The sequence below is a fragment of the Tachypleus tridentatus genome, unplaced genomic scaffold, assembly GCF_004210375.1.
Source record: "Tachypleus tridentatus isolate NWPU-2018 unplaced genomic scaffold, ASM421037v1 Hic_cluster_1, whole genome shotgun sequence".
In the NCBI taxonomy this organism is placed as follows: domain Eukaryota; kingdom Metazoa; phylum Arthropoda; class Merostomata; order Xiphosura; family Limulidae; genus Tachypleus; species Tachypleus tridentatus.
In genome coordinates, this window is record NW_027467777.1 from 25,427,246 (window position 1) to 25,452,005 (window position 24,760).

Here is a 24,760-nt window from a genome sequence, read left to right on the forward strand (position 1 = left end):
GTTTGTTTGGAATTTAGCACAACACTACATCATGGGCTATCTATGCTCTGTCCATCACGGATATCGAAAACCCGGTTTCTAGCATTGGAAGCACGCATACATTTTGCTGCTAAAAATTATTTCGTAATGATAAATTTATATCTGCAGACAAGTTTGATTTTCAACATTTTAACACTTCAGGCTTAACGCGGAAACAATGGCAGTGAGCTGTATGTAGTTAGTTGGAAAGGTGATTTCATGGATTTTGGAAAATTAATGTACAATCATTAAATATATATCGAACTTATAACACTTTACGTAAATTGTAGTAAAAATGGATGGAATCAGATTCATAATTTAAAGTTTTTTTTTTAACTTCTAAACACTACCAAAATCGATTCTTATAAGCAGTTACCTTCCAAGAAATGAGTGATGAAAATTGGTTTGAGTGCTTTTATCTCCCAGTTTCTTGAGTATTCAATAACGCACTTATACACACCGGTATCAGAAAAATTAAATTTATAAATCATTAAATCACCCGTGGCTTTGTTTACCCGAATTTTATCATCGTCTGTTGCTATTCTGCCGTAGGGGCCAAACCAATAATACTGGAAAACATCAATGGTATAACTTTTGATCCCATAGCTGTCAGGGACACACGAAATCACCTGTGGGGCGCCAAGTATAATACTTTCAGGTTTAAGCTTTATGTGTCCAGGCATTGCGATTGTTACAGCATATAATGCTGTAAATATCAATGTTTTCAAAAAGAACTTCACCATCTTAAAGTGTGCTTGCAGTAGTAACTTGAACGTTTTCCAAAATGTCTCCTAATTATCTGTGTTACTGAGATACTGTTTCATTGTTAATATTATAAATATTGTAAGTACGTAAGAATCACAAACAATATGTCATGAAAGTTACGGAGTTAGGGATTAAACACTAAAAGCTGATAAAAGTTACGGAGTTACGGATTGAACGCTAAAAACTGACAAAGTACAGAAACTAAAAGGTGTAAAATTTATGATGAGGCTACAGAAAACGCAATTCCATTTTTAAACAACTTTGATTTGAATTTAAAATATACAAATTCAAAAATGTGTGATAAAAACATCTAATGTTAATGTTATTTTTATTACAAAATAAGGTATTGTTGTTTCACAATAATACTTGGTAAATAATCACAATTATTGCTGTGAAAAAAGTTCAAACAACTCGCCTGGCAGGTAAATTACATATACGGAATTTAAAAAGTTTCTATTCTTCCCTTAAGTTTCCCCAATTTGAGTTAAAATATTAAAAAATAAAAGCATCATAAACAAACTATTTACATACTGGTTGGAACAGAATTACAAGAAAAAGAAATTTATTTATTTTCTCCCATGAAGACATCTAGGGGGCTGAATATAAAAATCGTAAAGTTAATAACATCGTAGGCTTAATACCAATGTCTTCTCACAAGTATAATTAATTGTGATTACACTCTATCAGTTTAGAAAACGTTTTAACCGTAAGAATCGTTGCCGTGACAAACTACTTATATAAATATTGTGCTTATTGTGTCTGGTCGTCGGCAATGGATAGGGCAAAGTATATTTGATATAATATTGTACATGTTTGTTTTTGAAAAATTCGCGAGTGCTTACGAAGCACATGCCGGTTTTGTAACTATGGCTGGAGGTGCAAGCAACCCTGTTAATGGAATTATCTGCAATTATTCAATGAGAGACTGGTCGTTCTCGTGAGTCAGCCACTTTCTCTTGAAGTTATTCACGTCATGAACAATTTGAACCTGTTCATTCCGAGAAAGATGTTTATTGTCTTTTTTTCACCACAGGATTTTCTCATGTTTCCCTGTACACCTCCTGCAGAGGCAGCTCGGTCTAATATTGCGTATTTAGGTATGATTTCTCAGGTATGTGATGTTTTATCCATTTTTATGATTTCCTACAATCCTCATCCTTTTTTGTTGTATTATAGTTCTTAGTTCTTCTTTACCTTATTTAGTTTTCCCACTTTCTTTGGATATTAGGGTTCATACAAAGCATTTTACTTCATAATTGGTTGAGAGTTCCAGCATGTCTTGATTCCTATGTGCTGTGGATAGTTTGTTTGACGAACCATCAAGTAGCCTATCTGTTTTAAGACTCACAGGTGTTGGAATCTATTTTGCCAATGTGGGTGTACTCCCTGATTTCCAGTGCTTTTAACCCACACCTCTGTCTTATCCTTACTTTTGTGGTATTTATCTAGCATACATTTACTTTCAGATAATCTGTGCCAAAATCCTGAGGTTTTTGAGGAACAGCCTCTCTTTTGTTACTTTTAAGATGACTCATTTTTCGTTCTCTACTCTCACCTTGCATACATAATTTTTCTGTTGTTGAAACATACTGGGTCAAAATGCAGCCTTCTGTGAGATTTATTTGCTGCCCACTTAGGGAATCATGTGTAGCTCTGTTTCTTAGTATATTTTCAAACATATTCCAGACACTTTGGAATTGCATGCTGGGAACACCTGCATCAACACTCTACCCTTTCGTTTTTGGTAGCTCATTTGCCACAGTTGGAATCAAGACAAGCTCCTATTTCTGTTTCCCATTTTAGCACTTCCCAGCTTTTACCTGTTCCTCTTTCCAGGTGTTTTTTTTCAGTGTAGATCATCATAATATCAACAGTACCAGTTGATAACTGGATGGGAGTTCAGTTGTGTGACTTTCTTCCCCTTTGGCAATGTTTCACCACAGATTGGTGGATTATTTGGACATGTCCTCTGCTTCCTTTACCTTCCTCTTTTTATCACAGATATCCATTTCTTTCCTTCCTCAGGATCCCATTAACAGCCAGCTTCTGTCGGAGGTAGTTCACGACCTTCTGTCCAACAGAACATTGAATCTGGAAATCATCTCTCTCACAGTTTCTATTCCAGCTGTTTGTTGTCATTAAAACTGAAGACTGGCTATCTGTCATAGTCTTTCAATCAATTTCTCAGTCTCCTTTTTTTGTTTTATAATATAGAGTAAAAGCGAAAAACATAAGTTTTTGCACATTGTAGTGAATATGTTTGACTTCCTCCTTCAATTATACTTTATCTGTATTGTGGAGGCAGGGCTGAATTATTTATTAGGCACAGTGCCTAGGACCTATGAAAACTATAGGTCCATGAAAATTTTCCTTAAAAGTTAATTTTTGGTTTAAGTTATATGGCTGGTAGGGCCTACAAACAGTAGGTGTCTACGTCCTACAATCGTCTTGATACAGCATGGTGGAGGAACTTGGGGTTGTTCTGGTTGTATCCCTTCAACTCTCTTTTGTGTAGCTTATTCTGAGGATGTTATTTGTCTTAGGTTGGTTCTGGTCAATTTCTCTCTCATACACATTTTTTCAATACAGGTCATCAGGTTTTCTAAGTTGATATACCATTTTCTATTCTTAACATATGCTCTCTTCAGGAGTCAGGGGTTTGATATCCCTTCTGGTCTCATTAATTGTAGGTGAAGATGGTATGATCCTCATTCTACACCCACCCTCTCTATCTGTGTCAGTTTCCAGCAGCATAGAATTTGGATGTAGTGGACTTGTCAAGTACAGTTCATCATGCCCGAGCCACTTTGTGTCTGGGGACACTTACATTTTTCCCCAATACTAATTGGATTTACAGAATATACAACACATTTCCCAGATTGGTGAAGAGTATGGCTGGTTAAGAAGTAGTGTAGTCTCCCACATCATGTCTTCATATCTAATTCTTTAGACTCAAGGTGTGTCCTCTGTACTCTTTCAGAGGGTGCTTCTTTTCTTCCCTTGCACCAATTCAGTGTGTGATTCTATCTGATTATATAAGTACAGCTAATGTACCATATTAGTAGTTAGTTTTTCTATATATAAAATGTACTTCCTCTCCACTCAAAATGAGTGATTCAATTCTCCACTAAAACTCAAAACAGTAATTTGATAGAACTGAATAGAGGAAGATGCACGTATAATGACTGTATAGCACTTTCCTTTGTGGAGGGTTATCCATGATAATTTGCATGAGAGATATTAAACTGAGTCATTTCCAAAGGAAGGGAGTAAAAAGGCTTGTGGCATGTTTTTCTTTCTTTTTTTTCGCATAGAGGGCAGCACTAAATGAGACTAGTTATATGAAATACATTTTCAGTTTTGGAAACATAACTTTCACTGTTGTCCTACTTAATATCTTATTTTGTTGAAAATCACCTATATTTTTATGAAAATTGGGATCATCTTGAAATTTCCCCTCTCTCCAGTATGTTTTCTTGGTCTCCAAATTAACAAGGAGCCTTATATCCTATTTTATATTGTAAGCCTCCATATGGATATATCATCCAGTTGTAAAAGAGACCCAAGGCATCTCTCAGTCCTAACTTGTTAATTTGGAGGCCAAAAAAACACCCTGGACAGAGGGAAAAATTTCTAGAAGATCCCAAATGATTAAAGAGTCAGTGAGTTTAGTACAAAGGTAGATAAAAAAGATTGAAGTGGTGATGCAACTTTGAACATTTTACAGTTTTAAGTCAGCTTTATCATACTAATAAGATATGGTGTATAATGTAAGCCAGTAGTGAAAAGGAAAGGATGGTTTTCTGTGGACAAATATTTAGTCCCATCTTTTTAAGTAAGCTGAATTAACCTGGTTTTGTTTGTGTTATTCAGTTGTTATAGTAGTGAGGTGCAATGTATGTATAATGTAAGTACTGTGGTTCCTGGGACACAAACAGCACAGTATAAAGATGGACTTTAATACAATAACAGTTTCCTTACTTGACTATTTTCCATATATTGCAAGAAAGGTATTTCTGTTGAATTAGACAATGACTGAAGATGGAAATTGGTCATTTTGCAAACACATTATGCTATGATCTTTTTATGGATAATTTATGCACAAAATTGAAAGTGCTTTTGTTGTTATTTTTTAAAGCTTTTAACATCTGGGGAAATAAGGTTAAATATGTGCAAATCAAGAAATTTTAAGAGTTTGGAAAATTTGTACCTTAAGGTATTTCTGTTGAATTAGACAATGACTGAAGATGGAAATTGGTCATTTTGCAAACACATTATGCTATGATCTTTTTATGGATAATTTATGCACAAAATTGAAAGTGCTTTTGTTGTTATTTTTTAAAGCTTTTAACATCTGGGGAAATAAGGTTAAATATGTGCAAATCAAGAAATTTTAAGAGTTTGGAAAATTTGTACCTTATGGACCATCACACTTTAATGCTATTACCTTAAAATTGAAACTGTTTATTTAAACCACATCTGAAACATAAAACCATTTTTATCAAAATCTAATTTCAAAGATACCCAAGAATAATTAAGTTCTTAAAGTTTTAGGTCAGTTGGGAATTGTATTTTTTTTAAGAGATTCAGTTTTCTGTGAAGAGATTTATTTTTGTTGTTGATTATTTAATGAAATTCTTATTATAGTTTTGTTCGTATTTATTTTTCAGTTGTGTTTTGTAAATAATCAGAATACTTATAGTCTTACGCAGTATTATTTGTTTAAGGGTTAATTTATCTTTTAAGAATAATTTTCAGGTTTCCTACTGCCCTTGGAACTATTTCCTTGTAAATCATGTTCAATTTTGATGGCCATAATAATGTATTATTGCATGAAAATACTTCTTTCATTGTAGTAAGTTTCTACAAACGTTGATGAGGTCAATCTTATTCCACACATTTTGATAAACTTTTCACACAATCTCCACTTCATTTGGATGTTGGTTTTCTAGACTATGTTTAAGCAGATCAAAGACAAAAACAAAACAGCATTTTATGCTCCAATAAAACTGAATTGTGTTGGCAATCTAAATATTTTATGTTAAGGCCTTCAAAACATATGCAGATAATAATTATTTACTAATGGATATAAACTAAACTGAGTTCTTTTTTGTCTTCAATAGTGTTTGCTAATTCAGAGCCTGTTTGAGGGTTTGAAGAAGGTGCACTCCAGATGTGCTTTGCTGATCTTAGGCAGGTTAGTAAACCTTTACAAAACTCTACTATTTAAGTTCATATTAAAAGATATTACAAGTAATGTAAACATTGCTTTTGGACTAAATACATTTTATGTGGTTGCTGTAGAATAGTCATTAATATTGTATACGTATGTAACATAGGCATACATTATGTATATAGATATGTAATTAACAGTTACATTATGGAAGACATTAAACCTTGTAGAATGATATATGCTCATAGGAAGAAAAGTATGCAACTCTCATGAAATGCCTTTCAAAAATGAAACTACTTAATGAAATTATTTCCTTAAAACTTGATAACAAACTTTCATTAAAGTAAGTAGTTTCAGCAAAAGTTTTATTTTGTAAATATTTTTTGGATTTTTCTGCTAAAAATTCATTATTTAATGTAGTAATTTACACTTGGACTCTGAGTAGTTCACATGCAAAGTAATTTTTACATAAAGTATAAAAATAATACTTTTTACCTTACCGTTTTTACATTTCATTTACATAACCTCTAGAACTTCATAAATGAACATCTGTTGCTTGTTTTTAAGGTAAATGTTTGTACTTTATTTTATGCACCGTATTACTAACTCTATTTATCATCATCAACAGATAGTGTAGGGAAATGTTTTTAAAATTAACAAAAATGTGTACATACCTTTTACATCTTTATAGAAATTCACTAGTATAGTCATCTTTTTCACATATTCGTAATTTAACGTCTTTATCTTTTCATTTATAGTTTATTTTTAACTCTCCTTTAAAATTCTTTGTCTATTTATTCTGATATGTTAACTGATACCAATAGGTCTTTTATGAAGAAGTTATTTTGACAAATTCCTTACATATATGTGTTGCCAAAACAGGATGGCTGTTATAGATACTATCTTGTTTATAAAGCTTTCACAATCCATGTAACAAGTTAAGCTTATAAAAACAATTAAATCACTGAAATAGGATTTTTAAAACATAAATTATACATAAGCAACTAAAATATAAAAATGAGATTTAAGTACAGTTCAACTGTCTCTAACTATAGCACTTTGAGGTAACAAACCACTGTAAGTGCTGTAGACAATAGTACTGCAGGCTGTTACTTCTACTTCAGTACAAAAACTATACACCAATTTCATAATAACTGTTGGTGGAGTGAGTGTACACTGAGCTCTTTATAACAGCTTTGTACACTTGTATTAACTAATTACTTGTACGTCATAAATTTGTTTCCAAAGTATAGAAGATTGGCATAGCACCCATAAAAGGATGTAAAATCTATTTCTCTTTTGCAGTGGATTCAGTTCTAAGACTGCATATATTGTATGTCTCAAAAGAACATGTGAAAATACAGTGGCATCTAGACAGTTGTATGCATTGTGAGCTTATGTGTTTACAGTCAGTTTCTGTTAAATTGGAGATTTTTTTTATATAACTTGTATCATGTGACAAACAAACTATGTGAGCAAAATATTTATTTTAAATGTTTCTGTTGTAACAAAGAATTAAAACTTGGATAACATAAACATTAAATTAAATACTATAATGTTAATTTCATTCACATGCATGGATTGTAAAGATGTTTAGTTAAATTTTGCAAATAAATTAATTTTAAAATGCTGCTGTTCTGATCAGATAAACAGATATGACTCAGTGTTATTTTGTTTATCAACACTACTCATCATTGAGTTTCTGATGTGACTACTTAAGTCTATGTCATTTAAATGCTTCTGTGTGCATTTTAATCTGGAATTTTTTGCCTGTTGGCTTCAGTCAAGAACACTTTTTATATATCTGGCAACCAAATATATACACGAGATTTACATTCATTGTCAGTGACATCCGTCAATGTATTTATGGCGTTTGTACTCGTGATTATAAATGTCGCATATATGTTTGTAATTGATACATTTTTTGTTGACTTTGCTCTCTTGAACTTCGAGGAATCCAGTTACATGTCTTATCACAGCTGTAAATGAGAGTAACTTCTTTTGTCATGTAATTCTTGGAATTGTGATTTCTTCATGAAGTTATTTGCTTTCATTCTCTTTTTTTTATATTTTTTCTGTTGACTAAATCACTGGACCTTTCTACAGGCTTTAAAATTATTTCAAAGTAATTGTTAATCAGATTGTTTACTTCTGCTATAATTATTTTGGTGAACTTTGTATTTGGTCATTCTAATTTGCTTGAGAAACATCTCTAGAATACTTTAGAATCCTCTTTTCTTAGTCTTGCCTGAAACATCAGTCTAGTCTAGTTATCTGAATGGTAAATGGTGAACAAGTTTTTGTATTTGTCTAGTTCATCCCATAGTTCTGATGCTCATGAACTATCATGGTTAGTAACCTGTATGGTCACTTTAGTCTGATTGTGAAATGAGAACTTTTTATTAACTACTAGATACAAGTTATTCATTACTTTTTATCCTGTGTTTTGACTAATAATCTGCTTCCATATTCTTGGAAATCTCAAAGAACTATTTATTTAGTGGTCGTAGCTGAAAATCAGTCATTAGTCTTCTTGATACAGAGACTGGTTGATATATATACAGTAGTTTTAATATTCAGTGGCCATCATGGGAGGTCTGTTTTCTCTTTTTCTATCTCAAGGGAGTTTCAAGTTTGTATTATGTGAATTTTGTTGCATATTGCTTTTTCTTTGTATTAGAGGATGTGTGTCTCAGGTTAATAGGCTGGCTTTTATTGGTCACCAGCCATTGTTAGGGAAGGTTGTATAAAGTTTTACTTGTACAGGTCTCATGCTTTTCTAGGTACAAGGAAGCACTGTGCTAGTCTACAGTATATGGAATCCTCTCTTACTTCACAAAAGAGATGTGTTTATAAACACCTAAAGTTAAAAAAAGGACAAAAACAGTTACATTATGTAACTAGTGCTTCAAGCAACTGCCCTTCATTAGGTTTGATATTATTTGAGGTTATTTACTTTTCTCAAGTTTCAACATAACTGTTCATTGTTATTTGTGAATCTTTTCCACTTTTAGAAAGAAATTAAGGATGTTTATTGGATAGCATTGTTAAATTCTATAACAGTATGACATCATTCTTAGTCCTAGAATTAATGACCTTTGTGCATCTCTTAAAAAATTTCAAAACAACTTGTAATTTATTTTTATTTTTTTATTAATATCACCTATATTTTTATTCATTTTTCTATTTCCCATATATTAGTATTGTTTCCTATATATTAATATCATTATTAATATCACCTATATTTTAATTCATTTTTCTATTTTCCATATATTAGTATTGTTTCCTATATATTAATATCATTATTAATATCACCTATATTTTTATTCATTTTTCTATTTCCCATATATTAGTATTGTTTCCTATATATTAATATCACCTATTTTTTTATTCATTTTTCTATTTCCCATATATTAGTATTGTTTCCTATATATTTCTTTACATTATCATTTTCTGTAATTCCCGTTCCTTTTAATTTTTTTATTTTTCTATTCTGTGAAAACTGTTTTAACATTTTTTTAACTGTTGTCACTGCCATCTTTCATGTAATGCACACATTTTTTTATGTACATCTAAACATGACAGGAATGTCTTCTGTTATTATTGACATAAATGACATCAACATCTGTACTTGTAATGTGCTCTACTAATCATTGCTCTTTATTATCCTAAAAAAGAATAGTCAATCGAGTATTTACGTGGACTTGAGAAATGAAGTTAATGTAGTTTATTTTTTTATCTATGTATCTATTATCTACTAAAAATGTGAAGTGTAAAGGTCTTTTAAATCAACTGTATGGTTTTCTGTGTTTATATTATTAGTGTTAAACTACTGAAGCATTTTAAGAGTTTAAATGGCAATCTTTAGTTGTACCTTTTAGAAAATTAACGAAGATAAATATAATTCTGTTAAGGGTTTATATCTTTCTTTTCAAATATAAAAAGTTTAAATTCTATATTTTTTGGTCAAGATGAATTTTTTTCTTATAAATAATTTGGATTTCAATCAGTTAAATATTACAGACTGCACTTGATAAACCAGAATAAACATATGATGTCATAGAAGAATATTCCTGCAGCTTTCAAATAGTCAAAAATATTTTCAGAAATAAAACCACAACAACAAAAGAAACAAAATTCCTGTCTTTGGTATTTTTCCTCTTTTCCCTGAGCCTTACATTAAGAACATTTGTTCACAATCATGAGAGCTCTGGGTATCTAATATGTTGATAAACCAAATTACTGCTGCAGTAATATATGATCAGTGTATTGACGATAGAAATTCCCATTATAGCTGAACATGCTACTGGTAAGATTTCCCAAGAATTTAGTTCAAAGTTATATACAGACTTTAATTCTTAGGAAATTAGATTCATGGGTTTGGCCAGTGATTTCTTCTTCTTTTCAGTAAAACAATGTTTCTAAGTAAGAATGTAATCAATGAGAAGACATTTGCACTATCTGTTTTTCTTTGTTTTTAACACTTTTTGTTTTAGTCTGTCATATTCCACACCATTTCAGTTTTAGTTTTCCAATACTTTTCATGCTTCCAAGTTGTTTGCTTTGGGAGAGAATTGCTCTTCTCATACTTTTGTTTCTGTTGATACCAGTTCTTCCAGGGGACCAGTACATGTTGATAAATTATAATTAATTAATTAATAAATTAAGTCCTCAATTTTTAATCATATGTATGCTAAGTATCTGTACTAGTAAATAGGATAAGCACGACTCCACTTCAAAAGTTAATGACTCATGAAGACAGAGAAGTGATACAACCCTACAAAATAAACATAAAACTAAACAACGGATAACGGATATTGAGACTCGATTTCTAACACTTGAAGTCTACCGACATATCGCTGTGCAATGAGGGTGGGTTGTTTTGAACTGATATGACATTAATATTATTATACCAAACTTCTAGAAGTCGATAAACTACTTTTTATTAAATAGATACAGAGCAAGATAAACTATCAACTACATTTGTTAAACTTTGTTTATATCTAACAGGATTTTCGATTTATGAGCTTTCCTGAAGAAAAATAGTTAATAATTTGTTATGAGCCTAAAATATATATGGTATTGTAAGTCACAACAGGTTTCAACTCAAAATACATTCATAGTTAATGATAAGTAAGGATTTACAATCCTAAAATCGAGCGTTCGATTTTCCATTGGTAGACAGAGAGGATTTCCTGTTGTTGCTTTGCTATAAGAACAACACATTTTCACAATAAGAGAAAAACATAAAGTGACTGGAAATGTTTGAAAGAAGATATTCCAAAAATATTAAAATTATTTACGAAATCTTGAGTTTACCATCTTTTACAGAAGAGAGAGTAAACAGATCCCGGCATGGCCAGGTGTTTAAACCAGTCTCAAATGTTTTCACACTTGAGAAGGTATAACAATCTTCTAGAGGTTTTCTTTTCTTTCTGTTTTCAGTCACTTCCTTATCAAGTAATTGATGTACATTATAATATCTACACAAATTTTGTTCAGTATTTTTTTTTTTTTTTGTAAATAGCCCGGCATAGCCAGGTGTTTAAGGCACTCGACTCGTAATCTGAGGATCACGAGTTTGATTCTCCATCACACTAAACACGCTCGACCTTTTAGTCATGGGTTCGTTATAATGTGACGGTCAATCCCACATTTGTTGGTAAAAGCGTACCCCAAGATTTGGTGGTGGATGGTGATGACTAGCTGCCATTCCTGTAGTCTTACACTGCTAAATTAGAGATGGCTGGCACAGCTGGTCCACGTGTTGCTTTGCACAAAATTTGAAACAAAGAAAATTAAGTGAACCAACCACAGAATACATTTAAAATACATACAGATCTGGATATAAATGCTTATTTTTACAACAAAGTCACAAATTATATACTAAACAACAAAGAACAATTTGAACCAATTTTTCTCAACAAGTATATTTGAGACAAATACAAGACACATCATAAACTATGAAGACACGATCCTAATGAAAGAAATATTCATACATGAACTTCTTGAAGCAATAAAAAACACAAAAACAAATCTCCGGGTGAAGATGAGATACAAGCCATCCTCCCAAAAGTATATGTGAATGGAACACTACTTCCGCCTACCACATTGGCAAAATTTCTAAGTGTAGCCTATGACACAAAACTAACCATGTAAATGAAATTAAAGTTTGGCGAAGAACCAACTATGCTCGGAGTCTCATTCGCAAGAATAGTGGAGCATCAACAGACAATATACGAAAAATGTACAAAACATGCATTAGACCAGTAAATGACTATGCAGCTCCAGCGTAGTAAGTGACAAAACAATTCAAAAGGCACTCCTCACAACAGCATATAGAGTTCCCAGAGAAGCAGCATTCAAATTCATACCCAAATATTTAAACATACCAACCATACCAAATAGACTCTTACATCATACAATAAAGTATTTTGATAAAGATTGGATGAAAAATGAATTATTAAGCGAACTAGAGAGGTACCTCATACTTGATCAACTTCTACCCGATCAACACATATTTTAAACACAAAAGAATGAATGAAAAAAAAGATAAAATAATAATATATATTTAAAAAAGGGCCACCACCAAACTATACTTCTTACTGACAAGGCAAAATAATATCTGTATATGTATACCAGTACATGGACATTGATCTTAAAAGGGTCGGAATAAATTCAGCCCACTCTGACTCTAAAGCAGGAACTAACACCAACAAACACTGCATGATCATATAAATAAAGAACGGCGGAAGAGGTCAAAGAGCACCTGACCCTCCAGAGTGCATATGATACCCAAAACCCAAGAGAGAGAACAATACGAAGTGCTCTATTTATTCTCAAATTATGCTTTCTCATTGACACGTTTAACATTAACTTCCTACAGATAAAGATATCTTCTTAGATCAAAATTAAAGATTTGTTTCTTTGAATTTCGAACAAAGCTACATGAGAGTGGCTGCGCTAGCCGACCCTAAATTAGTCGTCCGAAAGTGAAAGATATACTCAGTAATAGATATTAGCTACTTAATACAATAAGCTGTTCAAGGCATTGAGTTCAATACATTTACGTTTAACTCTGGTTTGTGCGGGCATTGTGGTTATTAAAGCACTGAATGCAATAAAAATAAATGTTTGTAAATATAATTTCATCTCCACTATAACGTTATATCTACTTGCACTAAAATTTAAACGTTTTATGTAACTAAGGTTATAAAAGTTTCTTAATTTCTGTGTTGCTAAGAAACTAATTAATTGTTGATATTTTTAATATTGTAAGCACGTGATTTTACAATGCTTAGAAGCAACAAAGATGTCAGACAAATAATGTATTATAAAAGTTTCTGATTAAACACCTAAAGCTGACAAAGTACAGAAACTAGAAGGTGAAAAATTTGTGGTAACACCACAGAACCACAATTCAATTTGGAAACAGCTTTGATTTTAATTCAAAATATACAAATTTAAAATGAGATGGAAAAATCTTGAGAATACGTGTTTGTGTGTGTGTTTTCTTATAGCAAAGTCACATCGGGCTATCTGCTGAGCCCACCGAGGGCTAAAGATTACGTGATTTTTATTGCAAAATATTATTGTTTGACAATAATACTTGTTAGATAATCACAATTATTGTTATGAAAATTTTTTAAACAACTCGCCTGGCAGGTATATTATATAACTTAAGAGCAAACAAAAACAAAAATGGACTTCGTCAGAAATTATAGTTTATATATTTTAGGCAAAAGTCCTTGGTCTGAGTCAACTCTATTATTCAAAGATTCATATACAATAGTCGTTCAGTTCAACAGTAAAAGATTGGCTTGAATTATTGTGAATAAATTCATTAAACTAGTAATCTTCGCTTACCATTAAAATGTTATTGTTGTGACAGTTACAAAACATGAAAGATATGACATTACATGATTTATGCCTCTCAAGAATTTTGCCATGAATCATAAAATCGTGGTGTAATGAGTGATTTATCTCTAAAGCCATGTTGTGTGGTTGTTGTGGTCGGGACTTCAGGTTGAATCTGCAGAAATATTGAATGCAAGCTAACGAGGTTATTATTTTATTAAACATGTCACTGGTTAGGTTTCATTTGAAATATTGTGTTCAGTGTTATTTTGAATTTCGCGCAAAGCTACACAAGGGCGATCTGCGTTAGTCGTCCCTAATTTAGCAGTGTAAGGCAAATGGGAAGGTAGCTAGTCAACATCATTCACCGTCAACTATTGGACGACTCTTTTACCAACTAATAGTGCAATTAAGCGCTACATTATAAAGCCCCCATGGCTGAAATAGCGAGCATATTGGGTGTGATTGAGATTCAAGCCTGCGACCCTCCGCTTACGAGTCGAGTGCCTTAACCAACTGGCCTATTGCGATCAGTCTTTTCACCACCCACTCCCCCCAAAAAATTATATTTACCAAAAAGTTTTACCTACTTCAAAGTCATCTTCACGTTACTGAAGGGAGAAGAGTAATAACAGTCATGAAAAGATGTTTTACACCTCATGAAGAAAATACTAAATCACATGTTCATTGCAAATTTAATCACTTTTTATACCCTTATTTTAAAAGAGACTAGAAAACAGGGAGAATGGTGTTTCTCATTTTAAATATTTCTGGGAGATCATGCCTCTGGATCTTCCTTAAGATATTGTGCATAAAATATGGTGTAGAGTCACAAGCCAGCACTACATAGTACACTAATGATTCATTAGTATAACCCACTTACTCTTAAACATACTGAAAACCCTGCCTGTTGCTCTTTTCTGAAGAAATCTTAATATAACCTTTCCATCCCTGGAGTAATTTTAGTAGCTGTGGTGTGAACAATTTACAACAAATCAGTGTCATTACTCAGACAAAGCTCATACAATATTTCAAGTGAAGACTATCAAGGACCAACTAGTGACTTGAATAGAAAGATAACTTCTTCTTTTTTACTTGATAATCAGTTTAAGTTGCATCACTCTGAACAGTCCTTTTATACATCACTATTCCATCTTGTGTAAGAAGACCAAAGTTGTACACTACTTCATAAGTATTTGGTGGATCAGAGCAAGATATATTGATTTTCTTTCTCATGAAGTGGATTGATCCTAGAGGCACTTGTCACCTTGTAATTCAGAAGTTACTTTTTGTTTCATGAATGTTTAACAGAATTTGAATTGATAACTTTTTCTTCAACAATTTTTTTATGTAAACCATTAAGATTTTCTGTACTTAATCTTTACCCATAGAAAGGGATATTAAGGTAATAAAATTTATTTATTTTATTATAATTTCTTCAATAAAGAAATATGATTTGATATAAAATTGTAGAAAGACTTGCCAACATTATTGTTAACAATGTAACTGAAATGTGTCTGAGGTAATTAACCACCTTAATACAAAAGAATCCAATACCAAATAATTAGTAGTAAACTGTATTTTAACAAAAATATTAGTTTTGGGACATTGAAAAACAAACTTTATTTTATGTATTATAAACATTCTCCCTGATTTTATTCCTCACTCATGTTTTAAAATTAACTGCAGCAAGTAAATTTAGAAAAAGTAATTTTTTACAGCATCCTATCAAGAGTAGTTTTCTTATCAAGAGTAGTTTATTAAACCTGTATATGTGCTTGGTCATTCTGACCAGTTCTGTAATCTCCATGTAAACATGAAACTACATAAACTACTGAAATATTTTAAATATACAAAGTGTATCATCATGAGTTTTGGCAAATGTTTATCTAAATGTTACAATCCTTTTGTAAACTGAAATTATATTTCAAGTAAATTGCTTTCATAAAACATTTATCCATTAATTTATGAATTCTCTGTCAAGTAATTCTGTGTAAAGTGTGATTTTTCATGCTAAGAATAAAATTAATTGTGCTCATTTCATGGTTTTTATGTTTAATTTACCCTACTTATAATACCATCTTAATGAATATCATTTTTTTATTTTTCATAGAACTTTAAACTTGCTCTCTCATCTTCACCACCATAACACCAACTGTAATGAAAGTAGTGAAACAAATGTTGGAAGTATATAATAATTGCAGATTGTGAAAATGCAATTACAATTTTTATTTTAGCACAGCTTCAGTTTTCTAAACATTTCAAATTTGGCTGCTTTTACTTCACAATGTCTTTCTGACTCTATATAATAATATAACTGTGAAATATACACAGTAGTAAAACTTATCCAACCGACTGAAATATGAAGTGTACAAGGGCACTGAACATTTTGCACCTGTTGTGAGGCATATTGATTTTTTGTTCAAAACTGGACTGTTTGTCTCTTTATCTAAGTTTCTCCCAGGACCTTGGCCTTGAACATGCTGTATGCTATTCACCATCTGATACTTCAGCCCTGAACAGGGTCTTTCCACACTTCTCCAGTTCAGAGTCTGTACACTGGGTTCCACTGGCTCTACTTTTTGGGAATATACAGTCTGCCATTCTTTTTTTTGGTCTTCATATTTAGCTGTAGCTGACTGAGTTCAGTATGTCAGATTGGCGTTGCTGTCTCCACTGATCAGCCCACCACACGATGTTTTATTACCACCTCTGCCTGTTACCTTTCTCTGAGTCATCTGAGGAAGGTTGATACTTCCAATTGCTTGTACTGTTTTCATTGCCAAACATATTTTGAACCATACTTCTGTTCCCTAGTTTACAGATGGTTTAAAATCAGTTTGTTACTTTAGTTTTACTTTTCCCCTTCCCTCTTTGTTCTGATTTATTTGTTTTTGGTATTTCCTTAGTTTGGTGTTCATATCCCTCCATCTTATATCTAGGTGCTTTGTCTTGTCTATTGATTTATATAGTTCTGTCCTTTGAGATTGCTCCCAACCCTTTGGAATCCAGGGTTTTGACTTCAGAGGTTATTTTTCTTTGGAACCAGTCCCAGGCTTTGGTCCTGTCAGTGCCTTCCTCTCTCACTTCATCTCCAAGTTTTCTTTCTTCTCTAACAACCTTGGGCTTTGTATGTCCTACCTCATAATTTCAATCTTCTTTTTTCATACTTTACCTTTCTTATTCTATTTGCTATCCACTTCTCCATCTAATTAGTGACGCGCATGAATGGATTAACGAGATTCCCACTGTCCCTATCTACTATCTAGCGAAACCACAGCCAAGGGAACGGGCTTGGAGAAATCAACTTTGGTCCTGTCAGTGCCTTCCTCTCTCACTTCATCTCCAAGTTTTCTTTCTTCTCTAACAATCTGGGGCTTTGTATGTCCTACCTCATAATTTCAATACTTCTTTTTTCATACTTTACCTTTCTTATTCTATTTGCTATCCACTTCTCACTGATCATCTATATCTTCGTTATTAACAGAAGGAATTATAGAATCTGTCTCCCACTCTACTCTGGATTTTTATTCTAGTCTTTTTGTTGTCCCCATAAAGTTGGTGTCTTATACTGTTCCCTCGGTGTGGATTCCTGTACGTGCGGAGGGGACCTCCCAGGGATGGTTCTGTTCTGTCTGGTTACCTTCTCTGGGATGTAAACATCTACCCACATGTTTGCCGTGCGTGGTGATCCGTGAAGGGGAGGAGTGTAAATGAAACGCTTTCACAAAATATTTCATGTCATTTGGTAGATAATTTTTTGCTCTAATAGATGGTGTGTTTGATTTTCATATGTCTTTAATTTTTGCTTTCATTTTCAGCTCATTAAATGGAATGTCAAGTGGACAAAATCGAGCATTTTCGACACCATCTGCTTTTCGCATTTAATTTCTTGCAATTTCGTTTAAAACAATGCATACTATATACCTAGGTATTACATGAAATAAATGACCATTAATCTTTTTAATTTCATTTAAGTGTTGAATATTTATTCATTTCACCTTTTTAATTGCAGTTCCCTTTTTACAGTTTCATTCTCTCTAGTTCCATTTGACATTGTAAAATGGCCAGAACATTATATAACTCAACACCAGGACTGGAAAGGCCAACTTCAGGTGACTAACGCTGCTGTTTGAAAAAGGTAAAAGGAAAGTAAATGGAGTAAAATTCGTAAAAGAAAACAAAGGTAAAAACAAAACTGCAATTAAAAACAGATACTTGCATAAAACCAATGTTGACATCCAGTCTACAAAGTTGTAAAGGATTTTCTTTAGCACAATACCTTTAGTGTAGCTTTGCGCGAAATTCAGAAACAAAACAAAGTATCAAAAATAACAAATCATTTCACATATACTGGCAGCTATGCGTAGGAAATTTTCATGAAAACTTCTGAAACAAACCCAACTTTGAAAGTAACTTTGTCAGAAAAAATGTGCAATTTTATGTGTATGTATGTGCACTTATCACAGTTCGAAAATGATAAAAAATCTATTTAATCTATTATTAATTGTTTTCAAATCAGTTAAATTTTACAAATAGGTTTATTCAAAAGAAACACATTTATTAATTTTGTTTGAACTTCTTTAAAATCTAATTATGTAGAGTCGTCACAAACGCTACGTGACTGTGATTGGCGAAACCAATTCAAAGGAGAAAGTTGTGAATATATGGCGGCGTGCTTGAGTTAGGATATAATTTGTGAGTGTCGTCATTGAAGTTTGCAGTTAGCGTTAATAATTTGATTCCTGTTAATTAAATTTTTATGTATCACCACAATAATATATTATTAATCTGCGCTTACAAGAATATCTTCATCATGCGGACATATTTGATACCTAAACTTTGAATAAAAAATAGATTATGACACAGAATCCGATTCACACTGAATGAAATTGGATGTCTAATTCGATTTCGAGCCAAATTTAGCTATCTGGAAACAGAAGTGACACACCAACTTGTTATGTATATGTAGGCCTCTTGTATCCAGACTTAGATTTAATCATGCTTTTAAGTACATATTTTAAGGTATTAGTAATAAAGCGCGAAGGAAGTTGTAACTGTGATAAAAATGAAGTAATAACTAAGAGTTTGTTTATTTTGAATTTCGCACTAAGCTACTCGAGGTTTATGCGCTCATTGCCCCTACTTTAGCAGTGTGAGAAAAGAGAGAAGGCAACTATTCATCACCACCCTCCGCCAACTCTTGGGCTTCTCTTTTACCAACAAATAGTGAGATTGATCATCACCTTATAACTCCCCCACGGCTGAAAGGGTAAGCATGTAATCATTAATTGCGGGTAATCATTATGATTTTGGTGTATACATTACAACTATACACTCATACAGACAAATATTACGACTTGTTGCAACTCCCAAATTATTATATATTATTTTGGCCAATACAATAAAGTGATAAATTGTTCCCCAGGACTTGAAAGGGGTGAAAAGAAAATTTCTTGTAAAATACAAATAAATTTTGATAAGAAGTAAAAGACATAGTCCAAATGGCTACTTCCAATAATCATGTTTGCTTGAAATAATAAAGAAATATTTGTATCTCCGACATCTACCAATAGTTTAAGTGCAGTGCTTCTCCTACTGGGTACGTGGGGAATCCATAGTTATGTCATGAGTGCTGATTGTTCACCAGATTGTCTTGTTTCTGGCAAATCTAAAAGGACTGAAACTGTGGAAGGGTTCTGTCTACAATCACTACGCTCAGTCATTTCAAATAGTTGGCATCTCTGTATCAGATAGTATAAAACTTTTAATTATAAATATGCTTTAATGTCTAGTTTATTAACATGCATGGATAATAAAGTTCATTAATCTTTTAATGCCATTTAAGTTTTTTAATATATACATTACACATTTTAATGTGGCTCCCTTTGAAAATCACAGTATATGTAATTTGATTTGAAATTAGAAAGTGGGTGTAAAATTAAATCACTTGAAACCAGGACTGGAAAGGCCAACTTCAGGTGAGTATTGCTGCTGTTTGAACTACCCATTAGTTATCCTGTCTATAATTTTGCTACACTTCTTTTAAAACTTTTTTGTTACTTTCCTTTTTGAAGATGGCCATAACGTCAAATAATTTGGAACCAGGACTAGAAAGGCCAACTTCAGGTGACTTATGGTGGTTTTTGTACTTAGCTCTTTGTCCTCCTGGTGAGTTATGATAATTACAGTTACACTACAGAAAGTCCTTTACAACTTGAATTACTGCAGTATTTCTCTTAATGTTGTAGACTTGATGTAAACTTTGGTTTTATGCTATTTATGTGTTGTTTTTCTAAACATTATTTTGTTTTACCTTAATTTCCTTTTATGAATTTTACTAAATTTACTTTTAACTTTTTACTGGATGTTTAACATAGATAGCATAACTGCTTTTTGCTATAAAACACTAAATCAACCAACCAACCAATCTCTCAGAACACTGACAAAACTCCCTTGCTACTTCTGATAGATTGTCCATATCAACAAACATATTACCGCTGTGGATATTTTCTTGTGTAATATTTTCTTTGGTACGGTACCTTCAAAAGTATACAAATGTCTAGATTTTCTCTTAGAAGCACCTTGCATCATGGAATCATGCTTAGATGTTAGCTTCAAAACTGGTACTTGCACTGTGAGTATCAACAGCATTTTGCTACTGAGTGATTCTCTTGTACTGCTACTAATCTTATTAGTCTTTTTTCAGTTGCTTGTTTCTTGTGTATCTGTTGCCATGAAACTTCCTGGTTTCTGATTTGTGAGGACCATGCTTCATGTCTAAATTAAAATATTCAGGAATTACAAGGGTAATAAACATTTTTGTTAGACTACATGAATAAGTAAAAGTATTTTCTTTGTTTAACACATAGAGTTTAACATTTTTGATTGACTCATCAATAAAAGGTTATTGATACAGTCCATTGAAAGGAAGTAGTAATAAGAAAATCTGCATTTTGATAATAAGGAGGAATTACAGACAAACTTGGTAAAATTATTAACAAAAATGGATAAAAACAATTGTGGATCACACTGCCATGAAAATGGAATGTAAATAGGGCATTTAAATAGAAAATCTTTTAGCTTTCATACTTTTTAAGGGTTTACTGTGGTTCTCAGAGTTTTTCATAAGACATTGAAAATATAGGGGCTAAGAATTCAAAATATGGAAAAGATTATTTGTAATATCTTTTGATATTTTAAGGGAACATGCTACTGTAAAATTAAGAACAGGGAATCCTTGGTGTGATTGATCGGTTCATTTACTGATTCAGCCCCTAAGGTGCCTTTCAAGATGAAAATTTTAGTTGAAGTTATTCTGGTAGAAATTATTTTTACTGTACTTATTCTTTCCGAACTGTAGTTGATTATTAGAAAGCACCAAAATATTTAAAGTTGTAATACTTCACTTACATTCCTGATACAACCACAAAAAGCAAATATTTGGATGCTAATATAGATAGTTTTTCTAAAAGTTCTTTTAACACATTTTAAGGGTGGTGAGTGTTGATATAATTACTAGAACCTTCTTTATCATAAAAACCTTTGTTCTTGAAAATGATTGCATGAGAGATTGGAATGTTGTACTTGTTTTTAAAATGTTCCTTCTTACTATAAAAGGTGTAACTTCCAATAATTTTACAGCAGTTTTGGTATGATGAGTACTTATCACATTTTCAAACAGTTATTCCTTTTTATGTACTTGTTAAGAGCAGAATGACTTTATAACACCCCTATGTCAAAAGTTTGAATGAGTTATTCATGTTTTTGCACTTGTTAACAGATTTCTTAGAATTCTTGCACTATTACCAGCAGCACAGTGTGTTGACTTTTAATGCTAGAAAATTGGTTCTGTGTTCTGATACACATGGTGGGTAAAGCAAACATAGCCTATTGTGTATATTTGTGCTTAAATTACAAACACATAAATACTTAGAACTCAACAAAACATTTAGTTTCTGAACAGAATTTTAAAAAAATTATACAACAGACAAAATTGAAACACAAATTAAACTTTTATTTTCTTATTCATATTTGTACGCAGTGGACAGACATCTATATTCACAAATAATATTATACTTCTAGTAAAATGTGTAAACATTTGAAATATATAGAGTTGACATTTCAAGACACAGTCTTAAACTTATAACATTTGAATTCATGTATCGAAACGTGTTTACAAAACTTCCTTGTAAACAAAATTTGCAACATTTGTGTATAGTAACAGAGATATGATATTAGTTTGGTGATTAAGTATGACTTCTATAGAGCTTTCTAAAGCTCACTGTAATAGAAAATTGGCTCAGCTATGTGCAAACCTAACTGACAGCTGTCTGTTTTTTTTCAAATTATGTTGTGAGGTTTATAGTGTTGTTATATTAAATAACAACAACAAAATAAAAACTAAACTTCTTCAAAGTCTCTGTTTGTATGTAATTGTTATTTAAGTATTGCATAAGAAAGATATAACACCAAACTTAAAAAACTGAGTAACAGTATGTGCTAGTGAACAAATTCTATGCTGTGTCTTTTTGTGTAAGTATTAAAATTGATCTGTGGATTAAAGATAAAAAAGTAGTTATATTTTGGTGTCTTTAATTTTTCTTTCAGGTAAATAAAAAGTATTACATTTGTTCAGAAAGTGAGATAAAAAATAACACTTTTCATTTAATATATATTAATTAGAGCATAACCTACTATTTTGTAACTTGATCTTCATCTACATATTCAGAGTAAATGAATGGATCATTGTGATATAATTTTTGAGATACAAAATCTTTGAAAATGTAGAATAGGTTTTTTATAAACAATTACTTGTGTTGAGCTGTACCTCATGTTTAAATGTTCTAATACTGTGTTTTTATCACCCAGGTAAATCATGATTCTAGTATATCTAAAAGTTCAAGTTGGATAATACACTCCTTTCTTACATGTGGTAAAACAGAATTTTGTATTATATCAGTGGTGTTGTGCCATGACCATCTGCACAAACATAAACAAGCTTCAACATGCTGGGCACTGTCTGTGTGAATTGAACCATCTGACAAGATTCCATGGTTTTGAACACATGTTAGGACACTCTTGTAAGTGGAAGGTAAGTTAATTTCTATAGTTTTTAGTATCTGCTTAGATTCATGTAACTTTAAAAAGTTTAAACATTTCAAGTAACTTGTCATTCAATTTGTTGAAAAAATTTCGGTACCATTCAGCAGTTTAATTTAACCAGCATTTATTTATTACCATATTAAGGTAAGTAAAAACCAACATTAGCCAAAATTAATAGTGATATATATAAATAGACCAAAATTTCCATGTTAGTCACATACCACACTCAGTTATTTATTGAGTCTTGGAATTTAAGATGTCTTTATTAATAATTAAGTAATTTGCTTAAGTTTAAATTACCTAAGTTTTGAATAAGGCTTAATAGGAACTGAGAATGTCTTTGTATATGTATATTTTAATTTATAGTACATTTTCATGTTCCTATCTTTTTATAATAAGTAAATATTGTTTTTGACTTTTTTCATTTTCAGTTTAACATGTGTGAAGAATAGATGTAGATGACTTAATACAGAGAAAAGTGATGGAATGTAGAAATAAACATAATACATTGAATAGTTATATAGTTTAATATTTAGGGTGGCTTAAAGCTATGAAATGGGTTAAAAAGTAACTTTTGAAAATTGTTTATTAAAAGCATTAAATAAGTACAGGGAGGTGTGCCAGTTGTTCCTACAAGGCTGTCTGTAAATATCCTTTTCTGAGAAAGTAGAGATTTTATTCAGAAATAAAACATTGATTCCTCTTTTAAGTTCTCTGTAAGTACTGACCTCCACAAGTGCAAACAATAACTAATTTCATAAACCAATAACACTGATATAAAAATACGTCTTGCTGGTACCTTGCCATTGTTTTTTAAATTTTAACATTGTGACCTCTTGTTATAATGGGGTATAAATATTGTTTAATGAAATTTAGTCAACTTATTGTATATTTGGTAGTGAGGAAACCTGAAGAATATTAGTAAATAAAAGGCTGTTACTGATGGAATTTTGGCAAGCTATAGTTTTAACTTTGTTGTATACATTGATCAAAGTGAAAGAAACTTAAATTTTAAAATGAATAAACATAAGTAAAACGTTGAGAACAAAAAAAGGTAAAATTCCTACATTACGTGAACATGCATATCGTATCAGTCTTATCATTTATTGGAAAAGAACTGTTATTTTGGATCAATTGAATGAAATAACAGCTGGAAATATCGGATAATTTATGGAAGAAATGAAAGTGAAAGTAATAACAAATAAAGGGTTGGAAAGTCAACCAGTATATGAATGGCATGTTTTTCTGAAAGTTCAGTATATAAATTAAGTACTTATGTGATAAGTGGCTTTTTACATATTTATTGTTTTCAGGTAGAGTACCTGGTTTGAGACTATTTAAACTTTCCAAAAAACATTGATCACTTGAGTGCCTTAATTAAACTGTACCCTTGTTATTTGTGGAGTACCTGAGGGTCAGTGCTTCTGACCCTCAAATGATGTAAACTTTATTATAACATACTCTTCTTACTACTTAATTAAATTTTTATTCACTTCTGAAACCCTGTCATCCCTTCCAACTAATACTACAAAAACTAATACAATAATTAAGTTTCATGCAGAATGATACAAAAATATTAAAATTATTAACATCAACAGAGAATGCCTTTAAAAACTGTATAAACCTCACAAACAATATTATAAGTTAGTGAGAAAATAAACACTTTATTAACATTGTAAAAACTTCTAAGTATCAAACATTATTGTACTGTCAGTACAAATATTTAATACTAAATATTAAGGTATTTGTTAAACCTCAGGCATGAAGCAAAAACATCATAATTCATGGTTTAATTACAAGTACTAAACTTACAAAATTCAAATCATAAAACTATAGAAAAAT

At 31.6% G+C, this 24,760-nt stretch overlaps 2 long non-coding RNA genes across 7 annotated transcripts in view; both read left to right on the forward strand.

The window, feature by feature from the left end:
- Positions 1-24,760, forward strand: part of LOC143241890 (uncharacterized) — a 153,565-nt gene that overhangs the window by 78,448 nt on the left and 50,357 nt on the right. The window lies entirely within an intron of this gene.
- On the forward strand, positions 1,405-24,139 carry LOC143241931 (uncharacterized). Of its 2 annotated transcripts, XR_013022350.1 has the most exons (5): positions 1,405-1,894; positions 5,907-5,980; positions 17,843-17,954; positions 22,776-22,907; positions 23,350-24,139. It is a non-coding gene; the product is annotated as an uncharacterized LOC143241931 (long non-coding RNA). The 2 variants fall into 2 exon arrangements; XR_013022349.1 differs by lacking the exons at positions 17,843-17,954; positions 22,776-22,907; positions 23,350-24,139 and adding an exon at positions 20,523-22,500.